Source organism: Anastrepha ludens, chromosome 2 (genome assembly GCF_028408465.1).
Source record: "Anastrepha ludens isolate Willacy chromosome 2, idAnaLude1.1, whole genome shotgun sequence".
NCBI lineage: Eukaryota > Metazoa > Arthropoda > Insecta > Diptera > Tephritidae > Anastrepha > Anastrepha ludens.
In genome coordinates, this window is record NC_071498.1 from 86,412,080 (window position 1) to 86,434,620 (window position 22,541).

Here is a 22,541-nt window from a genome sequence, read left to right on the forward strand (position 1 = left end):
TTTCTTCATTGGCTGCTTGGTTAGTTGGTTGGCCTATTGTATGGGCGCTCTCGCTTCTTCTCAGGCTGCTGCGAGAAAATTATGTTCATTTACATAACTATGCACAAGCCTGCCTTCGCAAACCTATGTAAGTGCATATGTACGTGTATGTGTGTAACTACGGGCACTTTCATAGTGTGTCTCTGTGGACTGGCTGTTATGTTCATGGTCAATGGCCGCATAAGGCATTACACTCGGTATTATGATATAATCTTGCAACGCGCGCGCGCCATCTCTCATATTCTTGTTTGTGGCAGTCACATTACTTCACTTCCTCATACACACTCGCTCAGCCGCTACGACTTTGTATTTTATATTCCACTTTTCTTTTTTCGCTCTTTGCCATTCTATCAAGTTTTTCAACTTTGTTCTGTATAATCCAGCTTCATCTACTTTCTTGCTAAATGTTTTTCTTATTTTGTGGGTAATATTTGTATACACAAAAGCTTTTGCAGACAGGCTGCATTGCAGTGTGAAAATGATTTCTTCAAAAATTACAAAATGACGACAGGCAGTTAGATTGCTGAGAAGATGAATGGGCCGAAGGGCCGATTAGAGCGCAAAGTGACTGGGTACAGAAATTAAAGAATGATAATACCATAGTTGAGGGCTGAAATGAGAGGGAAGTGGAGCAATGGCAAACGTACATATTTCCGTCAAATATTTGTGAAATAGTAATTTAAGATTTCACTATATACGTATTTATATTGTATGTGGGTATATTATACTGTATATTAGTATGGTAAAGCATAAACTTTTTTTGAAATTTTTTACACAATCCATATGCTTATAAAGCCTTGGAGATATTGACACATGCATATAGGTACAATAAATATACATAATATTTTGGAAGAAAAAGCAAAAAAATTAAGAATGTGTCTGCATAGAAACAACAGAAAATATTGGAGTTGTAATTATTGCATTATAAGAAAAATTAATAACAAAAAATACAAAACTAAATTATAATTGGCGCTTACACCTCTGTTAGGTGTTTGGCCAAGCTCCTGCTATTTGTGTTTGGCGTCTCGATGTTGTTCCACAAATGGAGGCACTTACAGTTTTAAACCGACTCGGAACGGAAAATATTTTTTTATGAGGAGTTTTTTCATGGCAGAAATACCCGCGGAGGTTTGCCATTGCCTGCCGAGGGACAGTCGCTATTAGTAAAAGCTTTTTCTATTATTTGATGTTCATGCACCGAGTATCGAACTCACTCACTCCCGAATGGTAATAAAGCACCAACCCATTCGGTTGCGGCGGCCGCCAAAAATTAATAATAGTAAATCCATAATTATGATATAAAATTGCGTTGAGTCTTCAAATACTTTCTTGTTGAGACTGAAATTATGAAGTATCTTTAGAATCTTATGAGTAACAAAATTATTTTAAGTAATCAATAACTACTGTTTCGAGTTTTAAATTATAAAGGGTTTTGGAAAATAGTTATCAGTGACATAAGTTTGTATAAGTCTTCGGAGACTTTTATCTGAGACTTAAGTTATAAAAGTATCTTCATAATAATTTTCAGTGAGATAGACTTTTTAAGTATTCAAAAGTTTTTTATTTTGCGACTGAAATTATAAAAGTCTTTCCCCAAGTCATCACTCCGAATAAGTAGGTAGTTTTTTCCATATTAAATTTTTTCGGATTCTTTAATCTAGTCCAGACCTGTTTTAAGTCAGAAAAGAATAAAAATAACCAAAAGTTGTATTAAAAAATATTGCAGACTTACATAAACAAATTGTACTCAGTGATCACACAGGTTCAGAATTTTTTTTTTTTTGCTTCGCATCCCTCTCACCAATTCATATGTAGAATCGCTCGCTGATTTTTTCCCTTGTTCAAATTAAAATTTTTTTAAGGTAATCCGAAATGATTAATCAAGTTCTCAGAAACTATTTGAGCTATCGAGAAGTGATGCACATATATACTTTGTATGAGATTAACAATAGTCACTTTTATTTGTAGGCTGAATAACGATAAATTGCAAATATCTCGAAAATTTGTTTATAAAAAAATTAATTCGATTTTCTGAATCAGCGAGATATTCTACATAGGAAATGGTAATTTTTTGGCCCATTTTTGCTGTAAACCGGTGTAATTATCATCAAAAGCATTTATTATTAAGTGGAAAATGAAAAAAATTATGAACAAAACATGTATGTTTTTAAAAATTCTGTTAACTTCTTTTCAACCATCAAATACTTATTATTCTGTGCTTCGGCTTTCGTTCTTTCTAATTCTGCAATAAAAATTGTACTTTCTAATATGCCACATTTATCGGGAGGCCAAGGATTAACCTGAAGCCTTTGAAGGCAAAAAGATCAGTCCACTCGGTTGCATTGGCTGGCCCTTTCTTTTGGAGAAAATTAACTTCAACATATTCGCTTAATATTCGCCTTCTTACCTTGAGTAAATTCAATTTCTTTTTGAGCTCTATCCATTTTCGAATATGCCGTTTGATATTTGGTTGTGTATATGCTCACAGTATTACCAAACTTTTGTCATTACAGAAATTTGTATTATTAGTTCGAATCTTGACGAAACATTCATTTTTTACAAAGTACATATTTTGGGTTGCCCTGTTCACTACTCTTTCATACATACTTACATATATTATATATCGTCCCCTTAGTATAACAATAGCCTATGTGCTCATAGGCTATTATTTTTTTATTGAATTTTTGGATTCTCCATCGTCGATTTTATATGTGGTCAAAATTTTGTCAAATTCTAGTTCCACAAAGTGGGTCAAAACGTCACTCAAAAAATAATAAATATTTACAGACATAACGAGATTTGAGTGAGAGCTACTTTCGACAAAAAGTTTGAAATTCATTTTCTCAAAACATCAAAAAATGTATAGGCTATTTTAATACTAAGGGGACGATATATTCTTACTTCGCATTATCGGCAGAGTAGCCCAAGCTGGGTATTTGCTATTTATAATATAATATACTTACACCCAACCTTTTAAGTTTAATGCCTGATAAACCCTAAAGCCCTTTAACTAAAAACTTATTACTCGTCCTTAGTCTTATGCACGCAACTGTATGTAACTGTTTGGTTTTGCAAACATTGTAACACGGGCATGACATTAAGCATTCTTTATGGATTGATGTGTTGGGTATATCAACAAGTATAGGTGTATTTGTATTTAATTGTCTACAGCTCTATCCAATTGCTGCTGGATTGCACTTACTTTTCTTTCACCAGCTCGCAACTTAAATTTTTCTCAAGCACATTTTTTTTAGGTTTTTATGCTCATTTAACTTTTTTGTTTTTCTTATTTTCGCTCCTCTTTGTCTCCGTTTTATTCCCATTACCCAACTCTACCCAACTTGTGCGTGATGGCTCGTCTCCAAAGTGCTCTTCGAAAATGTAAACAAAATTTCGTAATTTCGTGGCTGTTGCTGCGCGGCGCCGCTTTGTGGTGTTGTATTCCTTAGTATTAGTTATGTATGTAGCCTGCTCAAGCCAAAATCTTCTGTTGAATTCGGTCAAGATTTCGTGTGTGCGGTGGTTTTTATTGCTTGTGTTGTGGGAGATAAAAGTTTTCAAAGTAAATAAGATCAGTATGCACAAAGTGGTGAGTGTTTGTGTTGTCGTCCATGTGTTTGTATAGGCATATTTCTTGTCCGCCATATGGTATTTTAATATGAAATTTTTTTGAAACGTGACGCTGTTTTTTCATCGTCAAAAGAGATGTTCCATTTTTGAACGCAAGTCATAAACATTTTTCAAAATACTCTATCCTATCGATTTATTTCGATTTTCCATCCCACGCAAGTAATTTTTGGTCTGACCTACATTTTGGGTTTTCTATTGGAAAGGAAAATCTTGTCAAACTCCTTTTGCGTTGCGTGGAAAGCCCTACATCATATATTTGTCCATATCGCCTCCTCTTCCCATTACTCAACCATCAACAATATAATTAATCATTGCCAATGCATACATATTTTATTTTTACTCTATGATTTCATAGTAAATATACTAGGTATATATGTATGTATGTATGTATATTTAAGTAGTTGGTTGATAGGATTTAAAGCTCACTCCTTTCGCGCACAGATCTGGCGCATTCGAGATATGAATTGCTCACTAGATTTATTTATAAGCGTTGTAAAGTGTGTCAGGCGTTGTGCCATAAATTGATAAATGACTTCTGCATGCGCGAATGCTACACTGCAAATGGCGATTCGTTGTTCACTGCTTATTCGATGAACAACACACGAACGTCCCAGGCCATACGGGTGGATAATTTTGTACACAATGAAGAAATAATTTTCAAAAGAACAATCGAGAGAGAGAAAATGTACGGTTGTGAGAGCAATTGTTGTGAAGGATTCAAGTGAGGTAAATAAAGAAAGAGTAAGAGTTTTCGATAAAAAGTTTTCTACATACGTACATATAAACCAAAATAAAGTACGCAATTTTCATGTACAAACTGAAGGTATTCAAAAATCGGCAACGCAAACTTTTCGCCTGCCAACCAGCTCAATTAGTACAACAGTAAGCCAAAAAGTCTTACTGGATATCCAGCGAACAATTCTCGCACCACCCGCAGGCGGCTGAAATTACTTAAGCAAGCTCATAGTGTACAATAAATGTAAAAATAAAACAGTGAAACCTCGTGCAACGAGAATCGCAATATAACAAAACTTTAATTGAAGCCCCTGAAAAAACCTCGTTGTTGGGGAATTTTTCATCCAAAAATGCTCCATAGATACCAGATGGCGCAAAATGAATCACCTTATCGGAAGATTTATAATTTTTGGATGGCGTCGTACGTCAATCATATTGGACACTTGTGAACAGACAAGCAATGAAGCGCGTAAAGGCCATAATAAAGATTTCGATCGCTCAGAATCATTTCTTTGTGTTTTTTTTTGTCTTTATTAAAAAAGTTATTCAAAGACGAGATTAAGTGATTAATTTGTGAAACGAAGACATTTTAAGCAGTAAAGCCTTCGGAATATATTGGCTGTCTGTCTCTCTGACAAAGTGTCGATTCGACAGTTTCTGCATAGCGAATTCTGAATATGTTGACGGTTCGAGTCCCGTTAGCAAAAACGTCAACATAACGACTACATTTCGTTGCGTGCACATCGTTAGTGTTGGTTTAACTTTGTCAAAATGACTAATCCTAAACTACTACTAAATCCTATAATTGATAATAAAAAACTTAAGCAATGCAAGTTTTTCTTTGTTGTTTAATATGGAAATTGAAAGCTTTTTTGAGAAAAATTGTCTAGAAAAGTAACAAAGACAAAGAAAAGAAACAAAGACTTTCGGGGCACAAGTCGGCTGAACGAAGTTCTGAAACCCGAATGGCACAAAATTTCATCAGACATATATAATAACTTTGTGGATTCGGATACATTAATAAAGACCAAAGAATCAGCCACTAAACGCAGATAAGGGAGTTTTGTATAATATTTGAAGGGCATTCAATTCTGTACGATTATTAGTTTGCATATGAATTCCCCGTAGACCCCTGCGGCTTGATGTTGTTCCGCAAATGGATAGACCTATAATATAAACCATTATTCTCAATATAATCCATTATTTTTGAGTAAAATTATTGTGCAAATGGTTTGAAACTGTTCTATGGCTGATCTTTAGTCAGCCGGTCAACTTCGGGTTTTTCTGTGATTTTATCGACATTTTCTTTCACATCAAAAATCTCTGAACAGAAATTTTCACGTAATTAGCTGTTAATGCATCGGCACCATAAACTCCATTCACAATTTCAGTGACCTGGCTTGCATTTTCTTCTTTATGAAAGAAAAACTGTCAAATGTACCGAATCTTCTCTTTGTTTACTTCGATTGTTAACACCCTGTAACTCACAACTGAATGGAACAAACAAAAACAGCAAAAGAAATTTAGTGTGGAATGCGAGACCTTGACAACGAGCATAAACTTAAAATTGTTCGATCGATACTTCAGGCGATATCGATTACTGCAGCTATCTACCGAGAAAATACTGGATTTGCCCAAATATAATACAATTTTGTATACGTCATTAACTTGAGTGGACTGTAAAATTAATTTATCGCTTAACTCTGTTTTGTCTTATTTAAACATTCCCGGCACTTTCTGATCATAGGATTTACTATTAAAACGTTTGAGCCACTGCATGCAACGAGGCATTCGTTGAACTTAGTCATATCCAGATTTCACTGTAGTACATACTCAATAACTAAGCTCTGTTAGTAAGGATGGCTAAACCAAGGAATATTAATAAAACATTCACTCTCTGGCTAAACCAGCCCGAAAAGCCTCAGACCTATTAACATACCAATATAAAAATGTATGTAGAGACTAGTTGATGTCGGTAAATTCGTTAGACGGTTATTAAAAATCAGGAAGCTATATTTAATAAAGCTCATTCTACCAGGGAGATAGATTTGCCCATTTTTGAGGATAGTGCTTTGGAGAGGATGCTTTTGGTAATGCCTGCTTCTACATTCTGTTCAACTCAGTTTTTGTACAGAGTATAGATTGAGTGCTAAATAAAAATATTTGCCGTTCGGAGTCGGCTTCAAACTGTAGGTCCCTCCATTTGTGGAACAACATCAAGACGCACACCACAAATAGGAGGAGGAGCTCGGCCAAACATCCAAAAAAAATGCACGCGCCAATTATATGTATATATATATATATAGATTTTGTTTGAGTGTTTTATCAATTGTATTTATTCAACGCTTCCTCTAAGCGTCATTAGAGCTCAGACTGGGAGTGTCAAACTCCCAAGACGATGTGTCTTCAAACTTGTTCTGTTGTCTGTAAACAGACTCTGTTTTAATCTCTCTTTACGAGCGTCGGTATCTATGACTAGGCCATTGCAAATAATGTGGCGGGTCTTATCACGAACGTATCCATACTAATTACTTTCTGTAAAATACTAACAGTACTTAGGGGAGGGAATATGTGTGGGGAGAAGAAATATGTGGATGAAAAACTAGGTTTTTTTTTTTTTTTTGTGGGACAACTAGCAAGTGCAGCACTCAGACATTAATTGAGTCCATTGTACTACACTTGGATTCCCTTTTAATTTTCTTTAAATCTACCCGATCTCCGAAGAAATCTGAGTAGATCTTGTGGTGCCAAGGAGCCAAGATGGTCGCTTCTTAACACATCGGGCGAAGGCGGGGCAGACGCACAGGAAGTGGTCCGCCGTCTCATCCTCCTCTTCACAAGCTGGGCAGAGTACACTGTCTGAGATGCCCAACCTTTCCATGTGCTTTGCCCACAGAAAGTGACCCGTCCTCAGTCCAACCAGCCGTCTGCATTCCCCTCAGCTTAATGACAGAAGGGTTTGCGACAGTCGATCGGACATGACAGGTAACATCAGTTTTGTCCATCTGCAGCCTCTCTCAGCCTGCCAAGCTCGCTTGTGGGTAGTACCCATTTGCTAACCGTGGCCGTGATGGCCGCAGAGGGGAGTGGCAAAGCGGGCTCTGGGCCAAAGAAGTTGGCTTCAGAGCCCATCTTAGCTAAGGAGTCAGAGGTCTCGTTACCCGCGATACCCACGTGTCCCGGGACCCATGTTAGCACCAGGCTATTATGTCTACCGACATAGTTCAGCCTGGATTTACAGGACTTCACTACCCTGATGTGGTTTGAGGGCTGTCTAAGGCCATAAGCGCTGCTTGGCTGTCGCTGCAGGCACATATAGATCTGCCTCTCCATCGTTTTTCCACAACAAAGTTCATCGCTTCTTGAACTGCATACACCTCCGCTTGAAACACAGATGCATGCATTCCAAAAGCAAAGTGCAGTTTTGTCCCGCTGGATTCCACGTAGACCCCAGAGCCGGAGCCATGCTCGGTCCTGGAGCCATCCGTAAAAATGCGAAAACAGTGTTTGCCGGGCTCATTTTCTGAGTCTCCCCACAACTGAGCCTCTGGTAGCACTACACTGTATCTCTTTTCAAGTACGACTCTTGATGGCATTGAGTCAAGGGGCATGGAGAGAATCGTTGGATCGATGTCCATGCCTTCTCTGTGTTCCAATGCCGGACAAGGGCCGTACCAGTTCCCACTGTGTTTCAGTCTGCGGATGGCCTTCAGGGCCTCTCCTCGGATGAAAGCATCAAGTGGTGGTAAACCAATCAGAGCATCTAGTGCCGGGCCTGAAGTAGTCGGAAAAGCTCCGGTGCAACAGATGGCCACAGTGCGCTGTAGTCTCGATAAGGTCCTCCTGACTCCCACTAGGGATAGTCTACTCATCCAGACCATTGATGCATAGGTGATAATGGGTCTTGTCATAGCCGTGTAGATCCATAGGACCTTGCTAGGAGAGAGACCCCACGTTTTCCCAAAGACACCTTTGCACTGCCAGAAAGCTGTCAGCGCTTTGGATGCCTTTGTCTCAACGTGTGATTTCCATAGGAGCTTCTATCGAGGATTACTCCTAGATATTTAATTTCCTTGGATAGCTGGATTGTGACTCCTTTTAGCCTTGGCAGAACGAGTCCGTCAAGCTTCCTCCTTCTGGTAAAGAGGACAATACCAGTCTTGGCGGGATTTGACGACAGCCCGTTCGCACAGCACCAAGTGTCAATCCGATCCAGAGTTTTCTGCACTTTCCTGCAGATGTTCATAAGCGAAGAGCCTGTTACCAAACAAGCAACATCGTCCGCATATGCTTGTGCGTAGACTCCCGACTCGTTTAAGGTGGTGAGTAGAGGATCGATTACCATGCACCAGAGTAATGGAGACAGCACACCGCCTTGGGGGCATCCTCTGTTAACCCCAGATGACACCTGCAGATCTTCCTCTGCTCGCACCGAAACGATTCTTTGGGCCAGCATCGAACGAATCCAATTTACTAGCACCCGGTCTACGCCGTGCCTACTAGCAGAGTTACACATACTATCAAAAGTGGCATTATCAAACGCCCCCTCTATGTCTAAAAAGATACCCATAGCGTAGTCCCTCCTGTCGATGGCCAGCTCTACCCTAGCAACAAGGTTTTGCAGTGCCGACTCGCAGGGTTTTCCACTCTGATAGGCATGCTGAAATAGAGACAGAGGGTGAGTCTTCAGCGATTTCTGACGTATGCGCAGTTCCACCAGTCGTTCGAGACTTTTCAGCATGAAAGAGGTCATGCTGATTGGTCTAAAGCTTTTGGGGCTGGTGTAGTCATCTTTTCCAACCTTTGGGATGAAATCGACCCTCACCATCTTCCAAGAGCGTGGTATGTAAGCCAGTGCCAGGCATGCCGAGAAGATTTTCTTCAGGGCTGCTGTCACGAACTCTGCACCCTCCTTCAGCATGGCAGGAAATATGCCATCTGGTCCGGGCGACTTGTAGTCGCCAAACGATTTGATGGCAAATCGAATGGCGGCCTCATTCACCACAGATCTGGCAGCGAACCAGTCATGCCGAGAAGGTGTAGCAGCTCTGACAACTGCCTCTATCAATAAGGGCTGTTGCCGGCTGATGCTTATCTGATTACCAGGAAAGTGAGACTCCATCAGCAAGCTGAGTGTCTCACTTTTCCGCTCCGTGAAGGAGCCATCAGATTTCCTAAGTGACCCCAGCTTTGCCGTTGGGTCCCTTTTCAGGATCCTAACCAATTTCGCCGTGTCACTCAGAGATTCAATATCGCTGCAGAATTCCCTAAATGAGGCTTTTTTCGATTCCCGAATAAGCCTCTTGTAGTTCTTCTGAACATCACGGTATCGCTCCCAGTCCTCTGCAAGGTTAGTCTTGAGGGCCCGGTTTAGAAGTTTTCTCGACTCACGCCTCAACATCTGGAGCTCTCGGTTCCACCACGCAACGGGAGTCCGGCTAGGGAGAGGTCGAATTGGATTACTAGGATAGTAACACTTTTCGCCGTCACTATTTATTACGACGACTTTTTTAAATTTTTCAGCGTTAGCCCTATCAAGCACATAAGCCGAATGACACCTGTCAAAATGCTTACTACCAGTATTGCCAAGTTTGAAAGACAAATATTTAGTTTCATAGGTACCTTCGAAGTGAAGTTTTTCTGTAACATTTAAGCATCAAGAAACTGAGACTTTTAATATTTAGCGCATTTTTAAAATGGAATCGCACTCGTACACGCTTTGTATGTAGACACAACGTATCGCGAAAAAAACTCTTTGAGGGATTTGTGGACACATACACCGTATATCTTTCATATTTTCCACACGTGCAATGACCTCCATTACACGCGTACTTGCCATGTTCTTCAGCATACATACACACGTACCTAGTTCTTGGACAGTTATGTACTTACGAGTATATGTCGACAAAAATCTATATATGTAACATATATCTATATGAAGCGCACACACACATACACAATTTTCAAGCCATAATACTGTAAGATTCAGCGTCCATGAAATACTGAGGATAAGGTTGAGTTTGGTTTTAGTGTTTTTTTCTACACAATTTTCTACACTTTACACATATTTAAGCTGCTTTACGGTGAAAAGCAATCACTTGAACCAAAGCTTTTCTATGCCACTTTATACATATATGAGCTCAAATCTTTTATTTATACATATGAGAAATTGTAGAAATGTGAAGAAAAAGATTTCTATTATGCTATAGGGCATTTTCAGTAAGCTCGCAACTGTGAAATGTACAGTATTGTGAAAAATAATAAAAGTAAGGAGAATAGCTGTCGATCAAAGAGTCTGTTAAGATTCAACAGAGAAGCTTTAAGAAAAATGATAGGGGTATTAACTAGTCATTGTTTAATAGGTAACTACGACAGAACCCATATTATGATTTCTGTAGAAGCTGTATTAACACAGAAGAAGAGGAAGCAGTCAGACAGACACCTTCTATGTGAGTGTGAAAGCTTAGCCATAAAGGGGCTCCGCACTCTTGGTACGGCATTTTTAACTGATGTAGCGGTCGTAGCGCATCTAAAACTAAAGAAGCTTTGCTCGTTTATTAAGCTACCGAATGGTTTAAAAAGGAACTCATAGTGTAAGGATGTATCACAATGGATCTACGAAAGGTCTCAGTGTGTCATTGCGACACCCACTCCACCTACCTACCTACCATGGGTCTTAACAATTGCATCTGTATGAAAAATTACATAATTTCATTAAAAATTTTATCGATTCATGAATGCCTAATTGTAGAGATCGTCGAGATATCGATGTTGAAAGTTGCTCAACAACATTTTGCGCTATAACAGCAATATTCTCAACAGAACGTCCAGTTTTTGGTCTGCCAGTTCTTTTTCTATCATCGATAGAACCAATTTCCTGAAATTATTTCACAAGATCGTCCATTTTCATAATACCTTTGTACATCTGTCTACTTGACAATTGCCAAAGATGACATAAAAAAGGTACTATAGGAACTATTCACTATTTAGACGTCTCCTTTGAAAGACCTTTTTTATTATTATTAAAAGGTTAGCCTGAAATCTGAAGATTGGTTTTCTTTGCTCTTTTTTTTACTTTTTAGTCACATACCCATGTATTTTATAGCTGCGTCCATATAATAAAATTTTTTCAACAAAATTACGTGAATAGAAAAAAGTTAAAAACATAAAACTACCCGCGAATAACAGTGATTTTTTCTTTTGCTTTCATTGATATTCTATTGTCGCGTTCTTGTCACGGAATCATAATTCTTGATAAGTCCTTCGCGAGTATTCTAAGCACGTGTTTTAAATAAATTTCATGGTTTCCACTTGGAAAACAAAAACTTTGTGCAATTAGCTTACGAAACAATTCATTTTAGTTTCCTAAATTTGGCGCCCGTTATCATAAGTGTGTCTTTTTTATAAAATTCTTTTTCATTATCTTAATATGAAATGGGTAAAACAAAAGCCGAAACTAAAAGATAAGTATCTAAACGGTTCATAGAAAAATAAAATATCTGAGGGGATGGCGCCGTGCAGAGCTATCGAAACTGATAAAAAAGAAGAACAAAATGTTGAAAGGGCAGCAAAAACTGACAAAATGCATTGCCCAAAACTTAAGCGGGCCACACACTATGGACGTTGTTCGCCGCCAAGTAAACATGAAACGCGGAAAAATAATAATTGCCAATTTATTGTGTTTATTTGTGCGCAAAAAGAAGACGAAGAAAGAAATTAAAATTTGTTTCCACCTTTACTTTCATCACTCATAATTTTCCACAAAGATGACTGGATTTTAAATAATTCTATTAGTTCTCCAATAAATGTGTTGCTTAACCCATTAAATCCCAACCTTATATAAAACAGTTTTTTTTTAAATGCGTTTATAAAACGTTTATTGAAATAATGTAATTAAGCTCCTTAAAAAAAAACACGAAAAAAAATCAAAGAAATGCATTTTTTGGGCTATACCCAATCGAGTACAATGGGATAATATGTATATACATTGTCTGTATATGAAAATATGGAGTATTAAATAAAAAGACACTTTCAAAGACTTCCTTGGTTATTAGTTCGGTTAACAGTATGGAAGTTTTTGAAACATTCTCTCTCCACGCAAAGGGCTACATTGCGTAACTCGCAAATCCATCGAATTCTTTGGTGATACTCCCTGCACCTCAGCTGATTCGATATCCTTTTGGGAAAATGGTTATATGAGGAACCAGCTATTGATGCCGTTGTCGATCGTTTTGAAGATATGTCCCGGATATTTCAAAATTTCACGTTGGTATTGCAACAACTCGCATTGACTCTTACTTGCCATTTTATAAAGCTTCCATGCGTTTGCTACGCACGAGCTTGTCATTGAGGGGAAAAGAGGCCCCCACAATTTCTTTCCTCTAATCTTTTTATATTGTAAGTATTCAAAGCTTGGTCGTGGAGGTCAACTCCTCCCATTCCTGAGTTGTATTCCGCTATCAACTTCGGCTGATGGGCATTCACCTTGCGCCTCTCTTGTCTTGACCATCGTTTGACGGTATGTAAAGGTTCAATTCTATCAAAGTTTGTTCCCACTGTCACAACGCTATTGTCATTCCACGTCACAAAAAGTATTCCTGAGTCAGAAAACCTACAAAATTTGATACAAAACAACTATTCAAATAAATCATTATGATAAACTTACATAAAATCAAACGTTGCTTCTTTTGTAGTTCTTTGTTCGTTTCCAGAGGACATTTTTTGGTCCGCCGTTGACGAACAGTCCCAGTAGCCTTAAATCCTTGTTCTTTCAAAATTCTAAGAAGGTCATATGACGTAAAGAAGAATCGAAAAATACGATTCCAAGGTTGGAATATCATCACGCAATATATTATCCTCTTCAATGTCCTCCTCATCTGTGTCACAGTGGGTATTTGGCGGTATAATAGCGAAGTCGAAGTGACTACGGTCGCTTGATTCAATATAGTCGGTGGCCGCAGAAAGGTTATGAAACCTCTTTCCGTAAATTTTTTTACATCCATTACCAAATCTACATGAAATATGCACACAAAATATATATGAATGTTCCCACTGTACCCATGCGAGTACACTAGAATTTAAACCTACCGAAATGCACTTTTCCACAACTTTTTTCGTTTTTTTGGTATAAAGTATACAAATTATATGTATTATGAATATTACAACACTGAACTTTTTCCGTGATAACTTAGATTTTGTCAAACAGAGAGCTTATTGCAAACTAAACCATGAAAAGAAGAAAAATAGCAAAGGTGCACGCAAAGACAAGTGAATAACGGATAACGGGACTCAAAAAAAAGAAGGAGAAACATGTGTATTCCTTTTCGACATTGCTCTGTATTATAAAGTGGCGAGTACATTTAAAAATTTGTAAGCGTTGGCTTTTGACGTCGTTTCGAAAAAGATGCTTTTTCTGTACTCAAGCGAGTACAATGGGATGGAATGGGTTAATATTCAAAATCTCAACAAAAAAAAAAAAAAATTACAAAAATCGTCAACTTCGCCACACACCTGCAACCCATTGCAAGAAAAATAAAAATTTTGTAAACTTTCAATCAACTTTCGTCGAGTTGTTGAAACTTCTTCCGATTCTTATAATTTCTTGCGTGTTTGTGGCCTCCTTTAGCGGAAACAAAAGATTAAGTCATTTATATAAAAAGTATGTCGAACCAGCAAACCCCACAGATAAGACCCCTTCACTGTCTTTCTGAATGGAAACAAAACGAAAAGTGTTGAAAGACTTTTACCTACGTGAAGATTTTAGCGTTCAGTCTGCAGACAGAGATCATAATTGATCAAGAATCTATCGGCAACCGCTTTATGCTGACAATTTTATCAGGTTTATAAAAATGCTTTTAATGTTGAATGTCTTAGCAAATGCGCCTTTTCCCCATATTTTACTTCTTCCAATAAATTACTTTAACAATTTAGTTTTTTTTTAATGGACTTCAAAGTTGCAAAAAAAAATAATTATGGTGTCAATAGTATTTATTTCATAGGAAAAAACTTGAACTATTTTCTTTACATATATTATATGCAAGGGAGTTTCAATAAGTACCCGTGTTAGAAATGAGGGCACCATTTTTTCAAAACAAATTTTTTTAATTTTTCCACATAGTCTCCTTTTAGAAAGAGATACTTCTCCCAACGCTCCGGCCATTTTTTAACCCCTCCAAAAAATAGGATTTGTCGAACTCTTCAAAATGCGTTTCTGTCTTGGCGATGACTATTCCAGATCGGGTGAGTACGGAGGGTTCGGCAGCAATTCATAACGCAAATTATGCAGTTTGGCGGCGACAACTCCGTTATCGTGGTGAAACAGCACGTGTATTCTTCAATATTTTGTGAAAGCGGGACAATAAACCACTATAGTATTGTCCAGTAATCGTTCTTTCTTTTTCTAAAAAATCCATGAGGATGACGCCATCCACTCTTTGAAGCAAATTCACAGGGAGCAATTCATTGTTTTGATTGTTGCTTAGTTTCTCGTGTGTAATTATGAATCCAGGTTTCATCAATGGTTACATCTCGACGCCAAAATTCCTTCGGATCTCGCGGCACCCATCGCCAACTTATCATGTAAAATATTAATTACCGTTCCGGTCGACGCACCTATGGCCTCTGTTACTTCGCGAACTTTCGTTCGCGCATCTTAGCAAAAACCACGAAACACGTCTTACTCGAATAGCTGCCAAAACCAAACTAACCCATCAACCAGTCTGAAATTTGTTTTGTCGTCGTTCGATAGAAATTTCAATAAGCATAAAGCTATATTAAAATATTTCTACCAAAAAAACTTTGATCAACCAAACGGAGTTGAGAGAGACAAGATCCAATATACTTTATAGTATAAAGTGTTTGAGAATTTTATGTACGTAATTATGTATGCGGTACCAGCTGGTGGTAGCAGAGGAAGAGGGCGGCCTCCTCTGCGTTGGAAAGATCAGATGGAGAAGGACTTGGCTTCACTTGGTGTGTCCAACTGGCGCCGGTTAGCACGAGAAAGAAACGACTGGCGCGTTTTGTTAAACTCGGCCAAAATCGCGTAAGCGGTCATAGCGCCAATTAAAAAGAAGAAGAAAAATTATGTATGCGTGTAGTTTGCAATTTCTAAGTCATCTTTTCCATTCTATAAGAAGTGGGAATGATTTCAGTTCGATTTAAAGTTATTTTCCCACGTGAGGACACGTATTTAATAGTACTGACGGTCTCAGCAAAAAGAATACTGTCAAAATCAGCTGTTTAGAAAAATCTAAATCATGGTGGCTTGAAAATTGCAATAAATCGATAAATCGGCACTGTAGGACAAGTTGCGTCATTTTGTTGAAAGAAATTTAGAAACGTTCCTTCATTTTTAATCTTATATGATGTTGATATTTTCTAGTTCTCAGATTTACGACCATGTAGATCCTCAAGTTCCTCAGTATATTTCCAGCAAATTCTTCTCTGTAGTTCCTAGTTTAGGTTCAGCACATGTTGCTCATGCAACAATAAGGAAATTTTTTCCCATTGGGGATTGTTTCCAACCAAATAATTTTCATTGGTCCTATAAATTATGTACAGTGTGTCAAAAAAATTGTGCCACAGTAATGTTTTTTTACTAGATTCACAATGTTTTTCATGACAAATTTTTTTTTATTAGTACATTTTAGTGTAACAAACTTTATTCAAAATTTAAAAATAGAAATATTGTAAATTTTTCTCAAAATTCTTTACATTTTACTGAAAATTGTACAATGTACAAGACCGCGAGAAAAAACAACAAAGTATTAAAATTGAACGAAAATTTTCAGTAACTTTAAACTTGCACTTTAACGCACTAGAATTAAATAACCTATCAAACTGCGGCCGGAAATGAAATAAAATTTCTGAGTAAAAAGTTCAATTTTTTCTTAAAGTTGTAAAAAGTACAAGATCAACAAAAAAAAATGGCTTGGAAAACATTGCGAATATTATAAAAACACACCATGCCGAAATTTTTTTGATTTACTGTATGTGCATAAAACTACTCAGGAGCTTCCGAATAGCCTAACCAAGCATGCCAAGTAAACAAGCAAAAGTATAGTCAGCATTTTTAACATCAACCAATACTACAGTGCTCAAGCTGAAGTTACCCTTCCATGTAGTTGTATATGTACATATGTATACACACCCATGGACAACTCCTTAGGTTATATGTACATTGCATTTGCCCTTTTGCTTGATCGCAAGCCCTGTTGCAAAGGAGCTCATTCCCTTAGTTGCTGACATTTCTACATCAATGCACTGTTATAAATCGATTGTCAAGTGTTCATTTTCCACTTATTACGTTTTAACACAATTCCACATCCTGTCACGCCCTTAGCAAACTGACAAATGAACATACATATGAAGCTATAAGCAAATACTCGTAGTTGGTGGGAATTTCTAGAGGCTGGGATGTGATGCCTTTGCAGCAACTAAAGTTGTTAGCAAATAAGGAAAAGCCTAATAAATTGGCTCATTAGTTATTAGTTTGGCACAAATGCAAGTATGCAGAACATATGTGCGTATATAAAATGTGCATGAAAAAAAGAGGTAAATGAAAGAGGAATTCAGAACTGATAGGGTACTAATAGGGCATAAGTAAGACAAAAGCTTGTTCTAGCAAAGCTTCTGGTTGGAGGCAAATGAACGTCAAGTTCCCTTGTAGGGAGCGTATTGATATTTTTCCACAAATGGAGAGACCCACAGTTTTACGCCACCTCCGAACGGCACTCGTAGATTTGCCATTGCCAGTAGAGGGGCGACCGCTATTAGAAATGGCAGAAAATGGGCATAAAATTAGGGCCGAACAAAGAATTAAAACCAATTGGAAGGTGTATATGAAGGGAGGACTAGTTTAAGAAAGTAACTGAGAAAACAAGTAGGAGTAATATTGATATTTAGTAGTGGCAACGCTATTCAGATGCTACGCCTCAGATGACTTCGAAGTTGCCGCAACTATTCAATTGAAATGTAGGCAAGCGATTTTGTAATGGGTTTTTCGTTGTAATATGTACTGGGATAGAATTATCTTGCTTCTTAGCTATCCAACCATTGTTGCCAGATTCACAATTTGCAAGCAAGCTTACAGTTTTTTTAAATTACTTCATAGTACAAATTACAGATTTTCAGGAATTTCAGATTTGAGCGAATGAATTAAAATACCTTAATTTTTTTTTAACTCTTGGAATAAATAAAAGTAAAAATAAAAAAAATGCTAGAAATTGCTGTGTTATAAATTATCAAGTCGTCTGCATGCAAAAAAAATCAAAAGAGCGAAAAATTCAGATGCACCGTTAAGAAAAAATGAGGAACAACAGAGGGCCCAAAATATTATCATGAGGAATACCGGAGGTGGTCATAAAAGAATGGGAACAAGAACTACACATTTAAGGTGGGAGAGGTACGTCTTCTTGAATGGTGTTTTATTAAAAGTGAATACATAAACAAAAAGAAAATGGCAAAAAAAAAATTTTTTTTTTTGATGTCGAGAATTTGTTCATGATTTTGGTGTTTCATGAGGGAGATTCGAACCTGTGTACTCCGAATTCCCAATAGTAGTCACGCCATTCGGCTACGGCGACCGCCAAAAGCCATAGTTACCATTGTAAAATATCTCCCATGGATTCCTAGAGCAAGACTTTCTCAATTTAAGATATCGCCTGAATGCCTTTGGGATAGATTTAATTTCAGGCGCGAATTTACGAACATCTCGCTGATGAACTTTAGTTAATGTCTTAAGCTTTTTAGAATATTGGATATGTAGCTGCTTTCGATTCCCCACTGTTCTGCTTTTTAGAAAACTCCGCTCCGCTTGTTACGTAAAAACAACAACAGTCTAACGATGTTCAAGCGACTTTGTATCTGATTGCTTAGTTCGCCAGCGACATGCTTAGGCTAGTGCTTCCAAGTATAAGTAGAGATATTTATTATTATATTATAATTTGCATAGGTACTTTAGACGGGATACTTTGAAAAGTAATGGAATTATATAACAATTTGTCGAAACGAAAATAGTGCAGTGCTGTCAAATTATATGCGAAGTTAAATTCGAAGAAATTATTTTGTTTCATTCACTACTCGCTCGAATATTGGTGAATATAGGTGCTTTATTGGTTTTGTAAATTTGGGCATCGTATACTTTAAAATGTCTCAAACTCTTTGACCTTTTTAATTTTTTCTATACCAGAGAATTTTAAAGCACTCCCTACATTCTTACAACATATCTCACAAGCATTCGTTTTAAAAGTATCGAGGCAATTAAATCTATTTTCTCCAGTATAAAGATAATTCCAATCTAATAATTCCAATTTCGTTATCTGCAACATTAAAATTATAAAGTTTAAAAAAAGCCTATTGATATCATAATCAATCCGTCAGCTGTTAAAACTACAATATACATAAATTCTATACAAATTATGGAAAATTCTTATGCTTTTTTGAATTATTACAATACTAGCGGACCCGACAGACTTCGTTCTGTCAAATAGATTTTAAATATGGCAGTTTATATTTCGACCTTAAGACGTTTTTCTCTGTTGACCCTCACACACCGCCCTATAATGGTGACGACTCGGGAGGACAATCAAATCTATAGCTCTTACATTTTTTGACTTTTAAATTTGGTCGGGCTCACGATATTATCACTTTTATGGGAACGTATTAGATCCTTCAACGCGAACACGCAATATTTGTATGGGTAAAAACCATCCTTAGACTTCAGGCAACATTTTAAAAAAAGAAATTTTAAAATTGGTCCATGCGTTGTTGAGTTATGCGCTTACCAACACATTTTGCGATTCATTTTTATATTGTAGATTAAAGAGTAAAAATTGAGTAATCAGTAATAAAAGGAAAGTAAGAGAAACGCCAAAAGCTAACTGGTGGACTTCTATAAATAGAAAAAAGCTCCAATGTCTCAAAGCAATTAAAAGTCGATATCATCTGCATGCAGAAACAACACACATAAGTACAGGGTGGCCATATAGCGTTTGCTTTGTGAACCACCTAGTGTTTTGAGAATGGTAACACAAATGGCATGTCAAATGTGTTCATAATTTACTTAAAGGTTTGACATTTACGAAATGGGACGCTATACGCTTGAACAAAATTGGGAAATATTGAAAACCTATTTCCAAAGTGGTGAGTCTTCTTCTTCTATTCTGATTTTCACATCGGTGGCTACGTCAATAAGCAAAATTGTCGGATTTGGCGCTCAGAAAATCCACACGTTACTGTAGAGAAGCAAATGCATCCACAACGTGTCACTGTTTGGTGCGGTTTTTGGTCTGGCGGCATCATCGGGCCATTTTTTTCGAAAATGAGCGAGGAGCCGCGGTTACAGTAAATAGCGTTACCGTGACATGCTCAACGAGTTTTTGTTTCCAAAAATTGAAGAGGATGACATGGACGACATTTGGTTTCAACAGGACGGTGCAACTTGTCACACTGCCAAAGTTACACTCGAACTTTTGGCTACTGTTTTTGAAAACCAAATAATCGGCCGAAATATCAATTGGCCGCCTCGGAGCTGTGTTTTAAGCCCGTTGGACTATTTTTTGTGGGGAGCCGTTAAGGACAAATGCTATGTGAACCATTCAGAGACGATTGAAGCTTTAAAACACGAAAGCGAAGTTGTCATTCATGAAATTGGAGGCCAAACAATTGAAAATGTGCTTAAAAATTGGGTTGATCGAATGGCCTACTGCAAAGCCAGTCGTGGCAGTTATTTGAACGATATTATTTTTCATTCATAAATGACAATGTTTAATCTTTAAAATAAAATAAACAAAGTTTGAAAAAATATTGTTTAGTTTTTGTTTTTATAGCCGATTCAAAAAGCAAATTTTACATGGCCCACCGTGTAGCTTAAAATATTTATAATTTTAATTTATTTCAGAACAAATGCGTTTGCCGTTAAGAAGGAATAAACTTTGAATGGTCTAAGTAATTGAGCGTGGCCAAGTAAAAAGCCAAGTAATTTATAGCAAAGTGCACTCAAAATTTGTCTACACAAACACACACCCATACTAGCATACAAAACTGGTGGAAATAACACATACAATTCACATGCAAAGTTGAACGAAAGTGCACACACCTCCACGACACTCGTCTCCTTCGACCACGTTCCTATGGACCTTTTATTTCCAACATTTTTCACTCTCTTAACTCTTTGAAACTTTGTCCTGATATGACGAAATTTTCGAGCTCTTTTGTCTAAAGAAGTTGCTTGGCAACAACTTTGCCCATTTCTTCAACGTCAAGCAGCTACAGCAATGATAAATATCCATTGTTGTTGATTTTAAACAACAATTTCTTTGGGCCGTAAAATGGAAAATTTGCTTACTTATTCTATAGCACGCCGAATTATTTGGCTTTGGGTTTGATTTTCCGCAAAAGCGCAAAGGCAATATAAATCAGAAAAGACTAAAAAGTGTATGTATGTTTGTATTTGAGTTTAAAATATTATTGTTTGTTGTTGCAGCTGCAATTTACCATAAACATGATAAACATTACGAATTTTGAAATTGAAGCTAAGTTAAATTTTATTTGATTACTTAAAAGCATTGTTTGCTTGAGTGCGTATATGTGTCTGTGTATATAAGTTTACTGAAGCGTAGTGTGTGTGACCAGGGAGGCACATACATACATTTATACAAGGTGGCGCAAAATTAATTATCCAATTTTTTTAATAACTTTTACTAAATAAAAAATAATAATTTTGAGTGATGGAAATCTTTATTTTAAGTTTTACGCGCTTGTATGTTTGAACTCATATACGCAGCTGTTTAGCCTACAAGAGTCAAATATGATTGAATCTTCCAATATTGTGATTAGTTTTGCGCTATCTTGTACTTACTGATACCGGGAGGTACATGCAGACTTCAGAATTCCGTTCGCATTTAAATAAACAAAATTAATAATTTTCATTTATCTCACCAATCGTGACTTCAATTTTATTTTTCATCTCGTATAAAAATAAAATATAAACTCAACGGTTGCCTTCTTGCCGACGCAAGGGACGCAGTCACTGCTCAGGCAGAATGGGAAACGATCTGTCTGAGCCGTTTAAAAAGAAATGGTTTCGAACAAGTTACATTAGTCTCCGTTATTTGATTTATTTAATCTAAAGTTTTAAAATATTGTCGTCATTATTTGTGTTCGATAAAAAAATTAGCCATCGATCGGTGACGACATCTAAAGCCAATCAGCTGATTCTTTCAAATTCGCTAAAAGCCTTTTAACGGTCTGATCTTGGCCACATCTTCTGAATTCTTTTCATCATGAACGGAATATCTATTACAAATTTTTGTATTATCGAACACGACTTTTATTAACTTCCTTTAATCGTGTTATTTTTTCACAATTTTCTGCGTAATCGTATATTGGTTTTATCACCTATACCTTTAGAATGGCAAAGAACTTTGTTTATTTAGACACCTGTTTCTTGCCTGGACTATACAGGATACAGCGGATGCGATATCATCTCCTATCCTAGCTGTCGAAGCTTCTGGATAATGGTCGTTGAAACTGCCTGGTGTTGTCCGTTTTTAATTACATTAACACAACCCCGCTATGCAAAGAAAGCCTGGAGTTTGTGAGGAACATATTCAGATTATGAACACTCTTCAGCTGAACAAAATGTTAGAGGTACCTATACCATCGTCAATCGTTTGTTAAGAGAGAATAATATCATTTTCTTGATAGTGGAAAAGCTGGTCCGATATATCTAGAGTGATGGAATAGAGTTAGAATCGAAATGGTTTATTATAATTTCTGATAGAAGAAATTGGCTAGAAATCGACCCTGTTGTGAGCAGTCTGACTATATGTCAATATTATTCCCAGTAGTTTTCCACAACAACTCGGAGCTCGGCCAAACACCTAACAGAAGTGTACGCGCCAATTATTTTTTTTTTTTTTTATTTTTTAGTTTTCCACAACAAGATTTTGATGGCTCTTCTATGCGACAGCGTGTTCCATAAAAAATCGGTTAATGTATAAAGGAAAAACCTTTTGAATAACCTAGCTTGTCTATGTAAGATTTAATATCATATTCCACTATCCCTCTTACTGGAGTTGTAAAAACCGCCTTAGTAATATATGAATCATTGATTCGTTTTGGCTATTGCTATT